General features: G+C 41.5%; 1 protein-coding gene across 5 annotated transcripts in view; it reads left to right on the top strand.

Annotated features, from left to right (window-relative positions):
• Positions 1-2,980: 2,980 nt before the first annotated feature.
• Positions 2,981-18,218, top strand: part of FANCC (FA complementation group C) — a 276,077-nt gene continuing 260,839 nt past the window's right edge. For all 5 annotated transcript variants that reach the window (XM_045470322.1, XM_045470325.1, XM_045470324.1 and 2 more), the window contains exon 1: positions 2,981-3,172. The gene's annotated coding sequence lies outside the window, so the exon portion shown is untranslated. The remainder of the gene's footprint in view (positions 3,173-18,218) is intronic.

Below are 18,218 nucleotides of genomic sequence, written 5' to 3'. Positions count from 1 at the left end.
CGAAGACAGAATGCTTTAAGAGGAAAGCAATGTGGTGATTACCATATATAAGCCTCCAGGGTCACATCATCTCCTCCCCCACTTCTGCTCCACCAAGAACTTAGAAAAGTGCTCTAGTTCTCAGCCTGGGGCATGAGCAAGAACACAGCAAGTGGTAATAAGCAAAGCACCAGAGTAAATCTATCTGGATTTGAAGGTGCAACACCTGCTAGTAGAGTAGCAGGAAGTAGAGCTCTGCATCAGGGAAATTGGAATACTACCTACCACATAAGATCACGGTAATAAGAAAATAATCACCCTAAGGAATCAGCCCAGTGCCTGGGACTTAATAAACACTCCTTAAATATTCACAGTTGAAATACCAGAGGCAAGTATCAGAGCAGGGGACAATACAGTGTTGAGGCATCAAATGAAAGTTGAAAACTAGGTGCGTGTCTGGACTAACCCTGGAAATATGAGTCTTACTACAATAGCTAGAATCCAAGACAGTTGATTCTATTTGTTGCTGAATTTTAAAGATTTGATATCAAGAACTTTATTTCTTTAAAGTTTATTTATTTTGAGAGAGCGCGAATACACGTGGGGGAGGGGGACAGAGGGGGAGAGGATCCCAAGCAGGCTCTATGCTGTCAGCAGGGCTCACTCACAAACCATGAGAGTATGAACTGAGCAGAAATCAAGAGTCCGGTGTTTAACCAACTGAGCCACCAGGTGCCTCTGATATAAGGAACTTTGCAGCACTCAGCTGTGATGTTCTCCCCTTCAGAATATAAAGATTCTAATGGATAGATCCCATTAGAATAAATTCTAATTATTTCTAGGAATGAAGTAATTTTCACCTACACATGATATTTTTCATTTTTGCCACATTATTTATGATTAGACTCTGTACTAATTGTTTCTAGACCCAAACAATTGGGTCTAAACCCAAAATTGTTTCTAGAGGTACGCACACTCAATTTTGTGTGCCAATTAAAACTAGGATTTTTATTTAGGTATTTGTTTCTCAGGAAACTTTTCAGGCATTTTACAAAAAGTTCATTTCATTACTGCTTAAAGTATTTGGATAGTTCTATGCATACAGGTGCCAAATAAAATGAGTATTTATAAGTCTCCATAAATTTACATTTATGTATTTATACACGTTACTAATTTAGGTCTAAACTAGGCCTAAACATGACATCTTTTCATCTACTGTAAAGTTGAATTAGTCTAGCAACGCTTTATTAACCACTGAATCAAAACCACATATAACTGCAATATGGCAAGACTTTATTAATACTATAAATACTAGAAAAGGACCTGAATACCACAATAGATATTTTCTCTAAAGAAATAAATGGCTTGTTTCCTTTGCCAGTAGAAGCAAGTCTTTAAACATTAACTTGCTCACATTTGTCCCCACAAACACAATGACTTTCTTCTTATCGTCAAGGTACCATGATTAGTGTCATTCAAGCATGTATCTAACACAGGCTCTGCTTTGGATTTACCCAGAAAGAACTATGCACATTAGTATAGCACAGACCTCTTTAGCGGGAAGGGTATATTTTCAAGAATGAATTCCTCAATACAGTTGCAGATCCTGCCAATTTTGTTTCAAATTCCCAATTGGGTTCCTTTTGGATCTCCCTTTATGGGAGGGAAAAAAAAAAGATTGTTGCTACTGATGAGGCTTTTGGGGTGATAGTGGGGTTCATGGGGTCTGGAGCTGATGGCCAAGAAGGAATTCTTGAGACGTCTTCGGTGCAAAAATGGTGATTTTACTAAAGTACAGGGACAGGACCCATGGGCAGAAAGAGCTGCCCTGGACCCTGCAGAGACAGGTTATATTTAGGAGTTGGGGAGGTAAAGTCAAGGGGAACTTTCCAATGAGATTTTCATATGCTAAAGAAGACTCACAGAATACTGGAGGCCTAGCTTATTGCCAAGCCAAGGTTGTTCTTCCCTCTAGCAAAGCATTAAGAGAGTAGGGAGTTCCTGGAGAAACATTTCGCTCTGCCTGCCTCAAGTATTTGTCAGAGCTGCAGGTTATAAATAAATTTAATTTTATCTACCATTTCCTTCTGCTTTTGTTTCCCACATCACTACCACTAACCTACAGGCTAACTTTGTCACTTACAACTTGTGTAAACTTGATAAATTACCTAATCCCTGTATTCAATTTATTCTTAGGTAAAATGGGTAGTCCTTCATCATAGAAGGCTGGAAGTGCTTGAGTATTTTCATTACATGCATACACTGCTTTGCAGTAAGTTGTTTTGAAAGCAACTATTAAATTGTAGTTTTAAGATTATAAAGCACTGATTTAAAAAATAATCTAAAGCTTAAGGTTAGATCCCTGATTATTTCTTTTTACAATTTAAACACCTATGAAAAACCTCCATACACTGCTAAGTTAAAGAATAAAAAGAAAAAAATTCACCAAGACGAGGTAACATTAAGAGGAATGCAAGTTTACCGAAAATGTTTTCATTTAAGTGGTTTCGTTGAACTGATCTGAAACCGAAACACACTGTATGGAATTGATTGGGAGGGGATGGGTGGGATTATTAACCCCCCCCCCCCCCCAAAGATTCCTTATTTCTGTATGACCACAGCTAGCAAACCATATTCTAGTCCGTGTTTAGAGGTTTTACCCCTGGACAAAGACTCAGTTTTTCTTTTTAAAAAACGATTCCCATTTTACCTCTTCCGCATTTTGGGCTGAGTCTTGCAATACCTGGGCAGCAACCTGATTAATAACCCCAAGTTTTTCCTCCCCGGGTCCTTCCTGCCGTCTGGTTCTCGGCCGTGAACCCAGCAGCGATCCCGCGAAAACTAAGACATCCGCCGCTTCCCCCACAGGTCCTGCAGCGCGCCCGGCTAACTTCCGGCCGAGCCGGGGCTGGCCCCCGCCCCGCCCCCACAAGCGCGAGATTCGTTGCAATTTTCCCGCGATGCCGCGGAGGCGCGCGGCACCGCTCGCCAGGCCCCAGAGTGCACTGCGGGGAAGAGCGCGTGCGCGCGGCTCCACTGCCGAGCGACCGCGGGAAAATTCCAAAAAAGTCAAACAAAACAAAAAACCAGTACGGGGCAAAGCCAAACTTGCAAGTCACAGAACCCGGGCGGAGGCGTCCTTTCTGCCACTGCCCAAACTGCTGAAGCAGCTCTGGCTGGCGCAGACCACCCGGTAAGCGAGAGGCCGCAGAACGAGAGCAAAGACGGCTGATTCCCTCGGGGGTCTGGCCGACACGTCAGCCGAAGGGTGGAGGTAGGGTAGGGGGAGGGTAGGGAGGGAAGACTCGCGAGAACGTTCGCCGCGCTTTGCGCATCTAGTTAGGTGAGCTGCGCCCCGGCCGTGTACAGGGGGCTGAGGGGAGGAGGTGGGTAGGGGCTTGAGGTGGCGCGAGCCCGCGGAGGGGCGGAGCGGCGGGCGAGGGGCGTGGCCAAAGTGTGGGCAGGCCTGGGGGTGGGCCCGGCGTAGGGGTCACGCGGAAGAGAGCCCCCGGAACGGTGAGAACTGGGAATTGGCGCTTTGGTTCTTTTGGTTCATTGAGTGCTGGCAGCTACGTCTACTTAAAAGGAGAGGAGCAAAGGTGAATTTCTTCGACCCGGATCCGTGGGAGCTGTGAAAAGCTCTCCTCTTCTACCCCATCGCCCTCTACAGCTGGCCGCTTGCTCTCCGTCGCCCTGCCTCTAGGGCGTTGGGAGGGGGCGAGCCTGTTACCCCTCTTGCCTTCCAGGTCTTTTGTCGCTGAAGGGCAGAAAGGTTCTCATGGGTGATTGTCTCCTTGCAACTTTCTTTCTTTGACCGCCAGGCCAAATCACGTCCAAAGCCCTGATATTTTGGGGGATTGTTGTTTGTTGGCTTGCTTTTTTGTATTTACGTGGGCGCTTTTACAACCGTGAACCCTCTGTGGTCATCGTGTATGGGCTAAAGGTTTGGAGGGCAAAAGATTAGGAGTTTTTGAAACATGACAAATTTGGGACCAGAATTTTGAAAGAGGCCGAGGAATTTTCCAGCAAAGACCTCCATGTGCCAGTGATTTTGTCCTAATCTGAAACTCTCGTGCTCCAGCTTTCATTTGTAACTTCTGTCCCATTTGGTGCATCTTAACTGTGATATGATTGACTTACCATTTATCACATGAGCAGGGCACTTTTGGGCCACCCAACTTCAGCTATTTATGGATGCCACTCACCCTCAGTGATGTGCAGCTCAGCATCTTTTCTCACTATCCTCTTCAGGAGGGGAGGAAAGGTTGTTACAAATGGTAGAATTCATACCATGTGTTGGGATCATTTATTACATAAACATATAGAAAACATGTTCATTGTGACTTTATCCATTAAACTTAAATTGATGTTTCAAAATAATGGGCTGTGCCAGATTCACATGGAAATAAGCATTCATATGCGTATACAAGAAAGACCGCATTCGGGGCACCTGGGTGGCGCAGTCGGTTAAGCGTCTTAACCGACTTCAGCCAGGTCACGATCTCGCGGTTCGAGCCCCGCGTCAGGCTCTGGGCTGATGGCTCAGAGCCTGGAGCCTGTTTCTGATTCTGTGTCTCCCTCTCTCTCTGCCCCTCCCCCGTTCATGCTCTGTCTCTCTCTGTCCCAAAAATAAATAAACGTTGAAAAAAAAAAAAAGAAAGACCGCATCAAAACAATTTGCTTTTCCTAGTTTTATCAGAGGCCTTTTCCTGTAAAAGTTAGGTCCTGCTTCTTTAGAATTGGACTAATTATACTTTAGTATATATTACACTTTAATTCATTTTTTCATTATTCAGTCCTATTCTTGTTTTCTTGAAAAACATTTACCAGAAGTCCAGAAAAGAAAGGTAAACTCTATATTGGAATTTTTTGTTCTCTAATAAAAAGCATTAACTTGACTGATTGGCTGGGTGTGGAAGATGTGTTGCTGCATGTATGTGAAACTGCATGTACATTTTAAAATAAATGGTATTTTAAACCAGTTCCATATTTCAGCAAGTAGTTCCAGTAACAATTATACAAATTTTGTATTTATGAAAACCAGCTACAAGGAGGCCAGCCTGGCCAGTAGAAAGTTGGATTGATTACCTAGGCCACAGAGAGCGCCAGAGAAATCTCACATGGCGTGGCAGTTCCAAGTTGGTAGTGGTGGAGCCTCAAATCAGGCTGGAAATCAGTACCAAATGGATTTGTAAAATTTTAGTCTGGGGTATGAATATTCTCTGTTCTTGTTTATGGATCCTGCCTGACTGACTTTTTTTTTTCAATTTTATTTATTTTGAGAGAAAGAGAGTGCAAATAAGGAAGGGACTGAGAGAGAGGGAGATAGAATGCCAAGCACTGGCAGCATGGAGCTGGATGTGGGCTTGAACTCACAAACCCTGATATCATGTGAGCCGAAACCTAGAGTGGGACACTTAACCAACTGAACCACCCAGGCGCCCCTGAATGACTGATTTTATTTTATTTTATTTATTTATTTATTTTTAAAATTTTTTTTTCAACGTTTATTTATTTTTGGGACAGAGAGAGACAGAGCATGAACGGGGGAGGGGCAGAGAGAGAGGGAGACACAGAATCGGAAACAGGCTCCAGGCTCTGAGCCATCAGCCCAGAGCCTGACGCGGGGCTCGAACTCACGGACCGCGAGATCGTGACCTGGCTGAAGTCGGATGCCTAACCGACTGCGCCACCCAGGCGCCCCTTGAATGACTGATTTTAATATGAAAGAACACCTATGGGAGAAGTCCATTGAGTTTGCAGTGTTTTAATAAAAATGTAGTAGAAATTGAGAAGAAAAAAACTTAAAAATTCATCAGAAAAGTTAGATAACACTACAAGTCTTGAGCATTTTGTTTTCTAAATATCAATTATTATTTTTTTTTTTTGTGCTCTGGAAGAGACCTTGCAAGTTTTCTGGTCCATTCTCTTAGACTCTTCATAAGTCCTGCTGAGCGTGTAGAAATTTCTCTGTTAAGATCAGTGATACAGGAACATCTATAATCTTGGTACCTTTCTCTAGTTATAGGAAGGCAGAGTTTTAAAGGAAATTACCTTTTTTGAAACTGTATACTATGTATACTCTGTTTTCTAAAGAATTCAGTGGTTTTTAGTAAATTTAGTAGATTTTTAGAATTGTGCAGTGATTAGTACAATTCATTTTTAGAACATTTGCATCACCCTAGCAGCTTTGCATGTGCAAATTCATAGTCAATCCTAACTCTGGCTTTCAGCCTCAGGCAACCATTGATTTGCTTTCTTGTCTCTATAGATTAGCCTTTTGGGGGCATTTCATATAAATAGATTCATAAAAGTGCTTTTGGTTTTTTTCACTTAGCATGATGTTTTTGAGATTCATCCATTTTGTAGCATGTATCGATAGTTTGTTCCTGTTTATTGCTGAATAATATCCCATTGTATGTCTCTACCACATTTTGTTTATCTGTTCATCAGTTGGTGGACACTTGAGTTGCTTCTACTTTTTGGTTGTGAATAATGCGCTGTGAGTATTCATATGTAAGTCTTTGGACGTATGCTTTTATTATTTTTGGGGGGTGTTTACGAGTGGAATTGCTGAGTTGTATAGTAAGTTCATGTTTAACTTTTTTTTTTTTATTATTAAATTTTTTTTTTCAACGTTTATTTATTTTTGGGACAGAGAGAGACAGAGCATGAACGGGGGAGGGGCAGAGAGAGAGGGAGACACAGAATCGGAACCAGGCTCCAGGCTCCGAGCCATCAGCCCAGAGCCCGACGCGGGGCTCGAACTCACGGGCCGCGAGATCGTGACCTGGCTGAAGTCGGAGGCTTAACCGACTGCGCCACCCAGGCGCCCCACATGTTTAACTTTTTAAGAAAGTGTCAGACTTTTCCAATGTGGCTATACCATATTATATTCCCACCAGCAGTGTATGGGGGTTTTAATTTTTCCACGACTTCATTTGTTAATTGTCTCTTTAAATATCCATCCCAGTGGGTGTGAAAGTAGTATCATTGTGGTTTTAATTTGCACTTCCCTATTGGCAAATGATGTTGACTCTATTTTCATGTACTTATTAGCAATTTCTAGGTCACTTTTGAAATGTCGAAACATTTGTCCATTTTTTAATTGGCTTGTGTCAGCCTTTTAAAAGTAAAAGGTTTAAGAAGTAAAAGGTGATTCAGGCAGCAAAATCAGGTTTACTGAGGAACAGCAGAGGAATTGCAATTCTGGACAAGCAAACTATGGTGAACCTTAGGCGAGTCCTGAGAACAAAGCAGGAGAGTGTCCTTTTATAGAGGAAAGGAGTTTGAGAGGGTCTGTTTTGAACAAAAGTTCATTGGAAGAAAATGAGAATTTGAAGTGGTGGTGGCTTCTAATTGGTTGTAGGTGAGGGCAGCTTGCTGTTGCTGGGCAGAAAGGAAACCTTCCTTCTTCCTGCTGGGAGTATGCAAGTTGGGATGAATGATATGTGTATTAGTCATCTCTTCATGGTTTCCAAACTCCAGTTTTCAGTTAGGGTTCCTTATCATATTTTCACACTTGTCTTCCAATCAACTCTTCACCAATCAAGAGTTGGGTCATCTGTTCCTCGTTAGAATTGTTTTTGTCTTTCAGTGTCAGGAAGGACACTTCCTGAATGTCATGTCCCACATCAGAGGGAAGTGCACAGATTGGAAATCATGGAAGCCACGTTTGAGTAACAAACAGTGGGAGGGGGAACTCTCAGGTATTTCACATCCGAAATCTGTATCCATTCAAGGTTATAAGCTAAAAGGAGCAAAGGACCCTACCTAGATCTTCAGGTGGAATTTATTGTAGTCAGTGTGCTTGTTCCCTAATTTTATGTGATTGGGTTTCTACTTTGGAGGGTTTGTCCATGTGCAACAGGTGGTGTTTGCTATTGTATAAATGCTTCGTTTGGCAAGTAGGTAATCAAAGGCTATATGCATATCTTGAAGATATTGTGGGTTCAGTTCCAGAACACTGCAATAAAGTGAATATTACAGTAAAATAAATATTGCAATAAGGTGAGTCAAAAGGATGTTTTGGTTTCCCAGTGCATATTGTACTGTAGTCTATTACGTGTACGATAGCATTATGTCTAAAAAAATATATGTCTTAATTAAAAAGTACTTTATTGCTAAAAAACGGCTAACCATCTGAACTTTCAGCAAGTTGTAATAACTGATCACAGATCATTGTAACAAATATAATGAAAGAGCATGAAGTAGCATATTACTAGAATGTAACACAGAGACACAAAATGAGCAAATGCTGTTGAAAAAATGGCACTGATTGACTTGTTTGACAAAGGGTTGCCACAAACCTTCAGTTTGTAATAAAAGAATATAATATCTGTGAAGCACATTAAAGTGAAGCACAATTAAATGAGGTATACTTGTACTTTAGCCAGTGAGTTAAGTGTTGTTGGGCTGCTGTTGCCTTAGGGCTGGGGTTGGCAAGTTTTCCCAATTCCAGAGGGAGATTTCTAATCATTTGTTCGTTGTCATGAAAGTCCACAAAACGGGTAACAGCCGTCCTGATGGAGGCAAATCCAGAGTCACATATGCCTCCTGGGAATTATCTTTTAATGTGGTGATGAAGTTTTAATGGGGAAAACCTGAAAGACTTTAGATTTATTGTGGATGTCCCTGGGGACAGTTAGAACTCCTAGTATGCATTGTCTTACAATCCCCCAGTGGTCTAAACATTCACAGGCCCAGTGATTCACCACAGAGAAAGACAAAACCAGGTAGTGCATACATAATGTATGTACACACATACATACATAATAATCCTGCTAGGGTTTGATCACTAATAATGATGTTAATTGGGATTATTTAATTGGCCCTTTTGAACCAAGGGTCAGAGGTGTTTAGGGAATAATTAAGGAGAAACCATCTTGTTCTGTGGACTTGGTTCTTGAAGGCCGTACAAAGGGGGGATATTTTGCTGCAGCAGGTAGACCTAAGGTAGTAGTAAGAATGAGGAACTGTGTAGATGGAATGGGTATGATTAGTTGCATTGAGAGTTATGACAGGACAGGTCAAAGCAAGGTACAGGAAAACCTGGTTGTAGAAGTTTGACTCAGAAATCTCCCAAGGGGTGGCGGCATTGGAGATGAGGGAGAAGTTTGCTACAGGGAAGACTAAAGGTTCACAGCTGTCAGGGACAGATCAGGGTTTCTGAGGACAGATCTAACAGAAATGTTTCTTCCTTTGGCCAAGGATTGGGAAATTTGTGGTGTGTCTCACATGATCGGATGGGGCCCCTAAAATGTGGGGCCACCCGATGGGGTGGAAGCTGGCTGTGTAGGCAATGGAAAGATTCACCTGAGGCATAACAAAGGAGACATTTATTGAATACATTGCAAGGGAGCATCGGGCAGGCAGGATAGCAAAGGAGAGATTGTCTGCTATGAGGTAGTGGATGCAGGCTGTTTTTAAAGGGGGGTGGTGAGGAGGTATGAGCAGATGGAATTTTCCCAAATTTATTACCTGTGCCTTATTGTAAGTATCCCATTGGTCAGTTTGGGCTTATGGGTATTATGGATATTATGTTGGCCTAAAGGGCCTGTCTGTATTTAGCCAGGTGGTTGCTGTGGGCCCTTGTGCCTTGATTAAGTTTCCATTGTTCAAGTCTGTTGTCTAAAAGTGACCTCTACAAAATGCAAACAAGGTCATTGTCTCTCCAGCATACAGAAGAAGAAAATAAATTGAGAAAAAGCAGAAAGGGGAGAATATACAGGTCTAACCTCATCATCTTGGGAAAACTGTTTCAGCTGTTGTTTGATTCAGTTCCTGGAAATCTTTAATTTTAGGTCACTGTTGGTGTGCAGGTTTAGTCAGCATTTGGGCCTTCCTTTAGATGAGACACATGGGTCCAGGAGTCAACTCTGGAGTTTTGATGGCACAAGAATTGGTCAGGAATATGCCTTTCCAGTGTGGTCGAAGAGAGTCTTTTTGAAGACGTCCTTTCCAATGGATGAAATCTTCAGGTTACAGGGTGTGGTGCTTGGAGTCTTCATTTCCTGGGAATGTGCCATGAAAACATTGCCCTATAAGCACATGATTACTTTCAAGGGATGTAATGAGACCTTTGCAATACTGAAATATACCTTTTTTTTTTTTAAGTTTATTTACTTATTTTGAGAGAAAGAGAGAGAGAGCATGAGCAGGACAGGGGCAGAGAGAAAGGGAGAGAAAGAATACCAAGCAGGCTCTGCACTGTCTGCACGGAGCCCGATGCTGGGCTCCAGCCCATGAACTGCAAGATGATGACCTGAGCCAAAACCAAGAGTCAGATGCTGAACTGACTGAGCCACCCAGGTGCCCCTGAAATATACCTTCTTTTATTAGCTGTAGGTCAAAAAAGAATGAAGCTGGATGCATGGGGTACTCAATAATTATATCAAAGGTGCAAACTTGTGGGTTCCAAAGGGGGTGGATCTGAGATTAGGATGGACCAAGGCAGTTCTTTTGGCCAGGGTGTTTGGAGGTTTTCAACAAATTTTGCCAATTGAGTTTTGATAGTGCTGTTGATTTGTTCAGCTAGTCTTGAAGACCGAGGATGAGTGAAGGATGATAAGTGACAGTGAAAATGCTACAGAACTGGTCATACAGCATAGACTCACCATAATAATCCGCCAATAAAATGAATTTCTTGGTCACTATGGAGCTAAGAAGGGTTTCTCCAGTAGGTATGATTTTTTTTTTCCCCCAAGCAGGATTTTAGCTACTGAAGAGGCAAGTAGCTTGTCTACAAGGAAAGGCTTTGACCCAGTGGGAAGAAGTGAATCACTGCCAGGACATATTTGTATCCATGAGATGGGGGTAGCTGAATAAAGCCAATTTTCCAAATCTCGAATGGTCCATTAGGCAATTTAAAGTACCCAGTAGCAGTGAAGATAGGTTTCCTTGGATTGTATTTTGGGCAGGTGGGATGATCAGAGTAGACATTTTTTGTGGTTTTCTTACTATTTTCCCCACTAGTATTCAGAAACCTTGTCGTTTTATCCATAGACCAGTTGTTTAATGCATGTACAGTGGTCAATAATGGGAACTTTAAAAATAACCTAAAAAAATTGAGGGCACCTGGGTAGCTCATTTGGTTAAATATCTGACTCTTGATTTTGGCTCAGGTCATGGTCACAGGGTTGTGGGATTGAAGCCTCGCATTTGTGTTGTCATCGCAGAGCCTGCTTGGGATTCTCTTGCTGTCTCTGCCCCTCTCCTGCTTGTGTGTGCCCGTGCACGTGCACTCTCTCAAAATAAATAAACATTAAAAAAAAAGTCAAACTCAAAATGGATTAAAGACCTAAATGTGAGACCTGAAACCATAAAATTCCTAGAAGAAAACAGGCAGTAATTTCTTTGACATTGGCCATAGAAACATTTTTCTAGGTATGTCTCCTGAGGCAAGGGAAACAAAAACAAAAATAAACTATTGGGACTACATCAAAATAAAAAGCTTTTGTACAGCGAAGGAAAGCATCAACAAAACAAAAGGTACCCTACTGAATGGGAGAACATATTTGCAAATGGCATATCCAATAAGGGGTTAATATCCAAAATATATACAGAACTTACACAACTTGACACCAAAAATAATCCAATAAAAAATGAGCAGAGGACTTGAATAGACATTCCTCCAAAGAAGACCTACAGATGGACAACAGATACATGAAAAGATGCTCAACCATCAAGGAAATGCAAGTCAAAAACACAATGTGATAGCACCTCAAACCTGTCAGAATGGCTGAAATCAAAAAGACGAGAAATAACAAGTGTTGATGAGGATGTGGAGAAAAAGGAACCCTTATGTACTGTTGATGGGAATGTAGATTGGTGTAACCATTGTGGAAAACAGTATGGCGTTTCCTCAAAGTATTAAAAATAGAATTATCACTTGATTCAGTAATCCCACCACTGTTATTTACCTCAAGAAAATGAGAATACTAATTTGAAAAGATATATGCACCCTATGTATATTGCAGCATTATTTACAATAGTCAAGATATGGAAGCAGCCCTGTGTCCACTGATAGATGAATGGATGAAGACGATGTATTTGTGTGCATACATACACACACAGAATGGAATATTACTCAGCCATAAAAAAGAAGAGATCTTGCCATTTGCAACAACATGGACGTACCTAGAGGGTACCTAGAGGGTATAATGCTAAGTGAAATAAGTCAGGCAGAGAAAAGACATACCATATAATTTTACTCTTATGTGGAGTTTAAGAAACAAAAACAAATGAACAAAGAAAAAAAGACAAACAGACTCCTAAGTACAGAGAACAAACTGGTGGTTTCCAGAGGGGAGGTGGATGGAGGGTGGGTGAAATAAAGAGCGAGATTAAGAGTATGTTTTAAACTTGTGGTGCTTGGGTGACTCTGTTGAGTGTCATACTTCGGCTTAGGTTATGATCTTGCAATTCATGAGTTTGAGCCCCGCATTGGGCTCACTGCTGTCAGTGATCCTTGGTCCCTCTCTCTCTCTCCACCTTCCCCACTTGTGCTCTGTCTCAAAAATAAACATTTAAAAAGGAGTAAACTTCTCTTGATGAATACTTAATAATGTTTAGAAGTGTTGAAGTATTATATTGTGCCTGAAACTAATAAAACACTGTATGTTAATTGTACTTTAAAAAGGGGAATAAAAAATGAGAGTTAAAGAATTTCTGGTGGAACTGGGTTTTTATTTGGTCCTGAACATGTTTCTCTTTTTATCATATCAACAACCATTTGTTTGTCAATATTGTTTTTACTTTTCTGGTGGAGATTGTTGTGTGTCTCTAGTTAGTTTCTCCAGACTACCATCTGGAGGTGAGTTCCTTTGGACTGTAACAGAGGTTTGACTTTTGGACCTTTTGAAGGCAGCATTTTTTTGTGGAAATGTCAGTGAAGCGATTTCCTTTACCTTCCAGTGAATGAAGCTTAGAATGCTCCTGGACTTTAATAATAGCCAAAGCAGCAGGTAAGAATATGGCATCCAATAATTACTGAAAGTAAGGGCTGTTTTTAATGATATCTCTGTTGGAAGTAAAAAAAAAAGCCAGGTTGTTTATGTAACATTCCAAAATCATGAGCCACTCCAAAGGCATGTCAGTGCAAATGTTGCAATTTTGCCCTTGGCTAGGATATAGGCCGGTAAGAGTGCATATAATTTGGTCTGTTGGGCTGAAGTAACCAAAAGCAAAGGTGCTGCTTCAATTATTTCAGAGGTGAATATTGCATATCCAGCACAATATTTACTATTTTCATCTTTCCAATATGAACCATCAGTGAACTATGAAAAATCAACATCTGAAGTTTTATGTAAATAAATAATCACATGGATCAGAAGGTGATCTGTCAGTATTTAGCAGTTGTGGGGGCTTTCATAAGTAGAGGAGGGGAGAAGAGTAGCAAGTTAAGGTTATTACAACAAGCAAGAGTGACATAAGGGGCATTTAACAGGGCAATGTCCTAGGAAGTGAAATGGCTTAATGAAAGATACTGAGTATGATGAGAGTTAAGAAGAGCTTTGGCAGCATGTGGCACAGAGATGGTTAAAGGGGATCCCATGATCATTCTTTCAGTGGCTTTACAGGAAGGACAGTAGCAGGTATAGCTATAAGTGGGGGAGATATCTCTGGGCTATGGGATTTAGTTGTTGTCTCTAATATCCTGCGGGTCCGTGGTGATCTCCATGCTCTTGGGTGAGTACCTCAAGGGCATTCCCTTTTCCATATACAAAAAAGAAAGGGCGTTGATAATTGGGGTGTCTAAGGGTGGGGGGGGTTGTTATTAAACCAGATCTTTTAAGATTTGAAAAGTCATGTCATCTCAATCTTCGTTGATTAATACATTTTTAACAAGGTCTATTAAGGTTAGGCCATAAGGGAAAAGTTTGGGATCCAGCTGCAACAATATCCTGCCACTGTGAGAAAACCTCTCAGGGGACATTGGTTTTGTTTGGGCTTTGAGAAGTTTAGGATGCCATGAAGCCTGTCTGGATCTAGATGCAGTCTTTGTTGTAAGATTAGATACCCTAAATATCAAACTTGAGTTTGAACAAATTGTAATTTTTTTTTGTTTTTATTCATTTTGGGGAGAGAAAGTGAGCACACGTAAGTGGGGAAGGGGCAGAGAGCAAGGGGGACAGAGGATCCAAAGTGGGATCTGTATGGACAGCAGAGAGCTGTGGGGCTCAGACCCACAAACCATGAGATCATGACATGAGCTGAAGGCAGACTCTTAACCGGTTGAGTCACCCAGGTGCCCCTGAACAAACTGTAATTTTTTAAAGAGATTTTATATCCCTCTTTGGCTTGGAATTATAGCAAATGGATGCTATCTTCTTGTGAGGAGGCTTGGGAAGTGGAGCAGAGAAGTCATCTGCATATTATATTAAAGTGGAGCATCCAGGGAACTTGATATCATCTGGATCAGCCTTTAAAGTTTGTGAGGAAATAAGAAGGGCTTTCTGTTAGGATGTCCTTGGAACCACAGTAGAGGGGACGGCCATCTTGCCAGTGCAACCCAATGAAAAGCCCCTAGCGGCGCATCAGAATGAATTGAAGGTCAACCAATCACCGAGCGCCAGCGCAACCCAACCGGAAAGCCCCGAGTAGCGCGCCAGAATGAATTGGAGGTCAACCAATTACCCAGCGACAGCACGACCTGATGCGAAAAAGGCCCACCCAGACCTAAACCCAGAACCGCTGCAGCTTAAAAACCCCACCCCACCGCACCACACCCAGGCGCGACTTCCCTGACTCCTCTCTCTCTCTCCCCCTGAGTCACGGAACCTCGCCCCAGACCTTAGTTCCCAATAAAGACTTTGACTGCTAAAATTTTAGTTCTTTTTTTTTTTTTTTAATTTTTTTTTTTTTCAACGTTTATTTATTTTTGGGACAGAGAGAGACAGAGCATGAACGGGGGAGGGGCAGAGAGAGAGGGAGACACAGAATCGGAAACAGGCTCCAGGCTCTGAGCCATCAGCCCAGAGCCTGACGTGGGGCTCGAACTCACGGACCGTGAGATCGTGACCTGGCTGAAGTCGGACGCTTAACCGACTGCGCCACCCAGGCGCCCCTAAAATTTTAGTTCTTGACTCTTACCTTTACCCTAGCCTACGCCTGACCCTAACACTTTCTATGAAACCCTGGGGCATTACTGTCCAGGTTAATTGCTGTTCTTTCCAAGTAAAGACAAAAAGATATTGACTAGTTTTAATCTACTGGGATACTGAAGAAAACACTACATGAATCAGTCATGAAAGAAAATTTGCTCTCAGTACGGATGAAGGTTACTAAGGTGAATTGGGGACAACAGAGTGGCAAAGCAATGACAATATCGTTTATGACTCAAAGGTCTGATGAGCCTCCATCTGTGGCCATTTGGTTTCTTCACAGGTAAAATGGTGTTGCAGGGGATAATGAGGCCCTCGGTCTTAAAATCTTCTATTATTGACTTAATGACATGAAGGGCCTCTTTATTTATAGGGTACTGGTTAATTCTGGGGAGAATTTTTGAGGAATCTGTTTGGATCTTTAACAGGCGGGGCACTGTGGATTCTGCAAGTTATCAGTTGAGGGTTTTGCCCACAGGGACGGTGATAGCTGATCCATCAGGGACAAATGATTAGTGCCCTTGGAATTAGCTATATTGGTGTCAGAGACAGAGCAAATAAGATGTTGAAGCATCATTTGACTTATCTAGTTGGCTATTTTGGTTGCTGTTATCAAATTCTAGAATTATTTCCCCCTTTTGGGAGAGAACTCCCAGCATGATATTTTTCTAAGAAATGTTGGCCCAATAAATGAATAGGGTCAGAGAAACTTCAAGGAGAAAAGGGTGGGTATCTTGAAATGCCTAAGCAAAAAGGGATAGGGTTAGAGATAGGAACCCGTTGAGATTTATTAGAGACTCCCACTATTTGAACTGTTTTAGTACTCTGAGGTAGAGGATGTTTAATGGTACTGGAGTTGAGCACTGGGAATGTAGCTCTAGAATCAGTAAGGACAGAGAGAGATCGGTTCCTAATCTGGAGAGTGGTTTCACCAGGTCAACTAAAGGAAAGGACTGGATAAAGTCTTGAAGTTCATTGGAGTTCCTTCACTGGGGTTAGGAGGACTTTGGAAAGGCTCGTTAGAGGGCTGAATGAAGGTGCCTGGAGCACTTGAGCTTATAGCAGTCTTTCTTCCAATGTTTTGGCTTTTTGCAATAATGGCAGAGACCAGGAGGATTTTAGTTTTGTTTAGGAGACTTCATTTGTTGGGGTTCAAATGAAAGGTTTTTGTGCTTTTCCTTTTATTTGAATCATCTAGGATGTAGGTGACCTTGTTTACTAAATTAATTCAATCTGGAGTAGACATACTTTTTCATTCCATCCTGATCCTTTTAATTAGAATAAAAAGATCCCAGTTCAGCCTGTTAATGAACATAGCGTTAAAGGCTATCCAGGTGAACTCAACATCCAAAGGAAGACCAGAATTTTCTTTAAAGATAATTTGGAGCTGGCATAATATATAATAGTCATGCATGGACTCATTGGGCTTCTGGGTACAAGCCTGAGTCTTACTCCAGTCAGCTCGCTTTGGGAAAGTTCCTGAGAATTACCAAAAGGAGTCACTTGGCAGTTCCTCAAGTCTGATTATATAATAAGGCAGCAAGGGTTTCTTTGTCCCCATGTTGTAATTCTAGATTTCTTGGAATCATTCCATTTGGTAGTTTTCATCCAGTGTTGGGCCTTGCCTTCGCTAACAAGCATATGGATTAGCTGATACAAACCAGAGAAACCAGGTTGATAAGTTTGAAAAACTGCACTAAATTCCTCAGCAAATCTATGGGGATCCTCAGTTACTTTGGGAAAATCTTTGACTATGGCTTCTAGTTCAACTTTAGCCCAGGCAACATAAGAAATTAAGGGTTTAGCATTTGGATTGGCACAAGATCTGATTTTAAAGGGGCAGGTTTTAATAGGTTCAGGGCAGAAGGTTGTGGGGAGAGGTTTGGAGAAAAAGGAAAGTTCAGTGAGGGGATCAGAATGAGAAAGCCGAGGATATAAAGGAGGTGGGGATAGTGCAGAAGGGAAAGAAGCTGCCACCAGAGACAAAGAGCACAAGGGAGGGGGAAAAAGAGGCCTTAGAAACTTTTTTGACTTTTCTTTCAGTTGTTTGCTTACCTTAGTTAATTTGGAAATGGTATTTTGTAAAAAGGTGATTTTAGAATCTTGGATACATTTGGAAGCCTCCAGGTATCAATTAAAATAGGCACCCCATTCAGTCTGTTTAATTTCAAAGCTGTGGTCTTCTAATTTGGTTCTGAAAAATACAAGTTTGGGTGGTTGAAGATTCCCCATGATGGCGTTTGGAGTTCTAAGTTATCTTTGGCCAAGTTGTTACACTTAGTTAAGGATGCACAAGAGGAAGGACTGTAGTTTTTTTTTTAACATAAAACTGGCCTGGGTCCCAGAAGGAGGACCGTCTTGAGAGAATTTAGAGGATTGAATCTCAGAGAAGACTTATCAAACTGAAAGGGAGAAGACAACTCACAGAAGCACAAATTGGTGCCACACATAGTACTAGGGGTTGTTAGTTCCTTGCAGGTTCATTGCCTTTGAATCCCACTTCTGACACCATGAAATGTCAGTTTTTTAAAAGGAAAAATATAAATGATAACCAGCAAAATCAAGTTTATTTGATAATAGCAGAGGAATTGAAACTCAAGAAAACTATGTTCATGAACCATAGGCAAATCTTGAGAACAAAGGAGGAGAGCATCCTTTTACAGAGGGAAAGAGGTTGGAGGGGTTGTTTTGAACAATGTCCATTGGAAGAACATGAGGGTTCAAAATGTTGATGGCTTCTAATTGGCTGTAGGTGAGTGAAGTGGTGACAGCCTCTCATTGGCCACAGGGGAGAATGGTTGCTGTTGGGTGCCTGCAGCTTATTGCTATGCAGAGAGGAAATATTCATTTTTCTTGCTGGACTAAGCAAGCTGTAATGAATGATATGTATGTGAGAGCCCTCCCTTCATGACTTCCCAGTTCCGATTTTGACTTGGGTTTCCTTAACACGTTTTCACAGTAGTTTGCCTTATTATTGGATTGTAAACATTCTTTGTATATTTTGAATAGAAGCCCATTATCAGACATGTGTTTTGCAAATAATTCTTTCCACTTGTCTTCATTTTCTTCATGGTATTTTTTGAAGTACATAAATTTTAATTTTGAGAAAGTCCAATGTATCAGTTTTTTTTTCTT

Source organism: Leopardus geoffroyi, chromosome D4 (genome assembly GCF_018350155.1).
Source record: "Leopardus geoffroyi isolate Oge1 chromosome D4, O.geoffroyi_Oge1_pat1.0, whole genome shotgun sequence".
In the NCBI taxonomy this organism is placed as follows: domain Eukaryota; kingdom Metazoa; phylum Chordata; class Mammalia; order Carnivora; family Felidae; genus Leopardus; species Leopardus geoffroyi.
Note: the sequence above shows the minus strand (reverse complement) of the source record. Positions and strands in the feature narration are given on the sequence as shown.